Raw genomic sequence first — 1603 nt, forward strand, 5'->3', positions numbered from 1 at the left:
ACCTGCCTCTGCTTTATATTTTGCATATAAACAAAGCTATGTCCACATGCTAAATACTGGCCTTTTGATTAATCAGCACTGGAAAAAGCCATTTAAAAGAAGGAAGGGGTGAGAGACCCCACAATTAATATCCAAGGACAAAGAGGGATCATATTCATGCCAGTGGGCACAGCTTGTATGGTATATTGCATATTTCTCCAAAAGGACCCTAGCATTTCCTATACCGCATCAGAGCATTCACACATTGAGGATGGATCATCTTATGGAATGAAGCACACTGAACTAGAACCCAGGAGACTTCATCCAGAACTTTTAACCACCCTCTCAAGATCTCTGTGGATACCACATCCTGATCATCACACTGGCCCACCAACTGGACATCATTTGGGACTTAGCTCTCCCACCAGTACTTAGATCCAAGTCAGGTCTAAATCCAACCACTTTTTTCTGCATTACATCTCTAAGATATGGCCTTTTCCATCCATCTACACAGGTCAATCCCCCACCATCTCACATAATCACTCCTTTTCTCTAGCCTGGAAAAATGCTGCCTTGTCCTGTATACATTGTTCCAAAATGCTGCTGCAAAGATTATTTCCCTTACCACATCACCCCTGTCTGTGCATCCCTCCAATCACTCCATTTTTTTTCTATTGCACCAGGCATAAGCTGCTTGCCTTCACCTTCAAGAGCTCTCATAGCCTATCCCGATTCTGCCTATCAACTCCTATTTCTTCTTCAGACATCAGCTCCAGTAACCAATTGGTGCACAGTGCCAACCTCCATCACCCACCTGTTACACTTGCAATCAAGTGCCTTCTTGCTTTTTTCCAGGTTTAGGAGGAGCTCCCCACAGTAAACTACAGTTTCTATGGGGTATTTTGTGTTGACCCAACCAGAACATTGGTCCAGTAAGTCCCTCTCTGTGGAGGAAATACAGCCTTAATAAAGGAAACCTGTGAGTGTGCTTCATGAAGCTCATGATGGTTATTGAATGCATTTGCCATACACAGATTTCTTCTCCAGCAGAGCTCATAAGCATTGTACAGCACCTACCATGAGTCACTTCTCTACATACGATATTAAACAGCGGGGGATGCAGAGCACTCAGAAGCCTTGTAACCCTGTTTCCTCATCCCAACAAATTCAATACAAGCCTCTTGGGAAAAGGGCAGAATGTTCTCTTAAGCATAATCTTTTCCCAGTTACAAGTTACAGGGAAAGGAGAGGGGTGCCCTCTTTCTTCCCCCAATGCACATAATGGACAGAGTGAATAGCAAGTTGAGGGTGCTAGTCATAACCTTCACGATGGGTTTAAAGGCCTGCAATGGCTTTCAGACATGACAAAATAGCAGGAGGAAGATGAAGGGCTTTTAGGTAACATTATTCTACTTTTCCCCTTCCCACTCAGTGCCTGCTTCTGTATCAACCTCACCAATCAGCAGTTTTCACAGCTCCTGGTAGGCTTAACCTTTCTTTGTCAGACATTTCAAGAGCTAACACAACAAGAGTAGCTGCAAGCCCAGCTCATCCCACACCTCTCTTCACCTGAGGGTCTTATTAATGTTCTTCCTGCCTCACAGACACCTGATGAGACATGCAA

This window comes from Gavialis gangeticus, unplaced genomic scaffold (assembly GCF_001723915.1).
Source record: "Gavialis gangeticus isolate Ggan-Ray unplaced genomic scaffold, GavGan_comp1, whole genome shotgun sequence".
Classification (NCBI taxonomy): domain Eukaryota; kingdom Metazoa; phylum Chordata; order Crocodylia; family Gavialidae; genus Gavialis; species Gavialis gangeticus.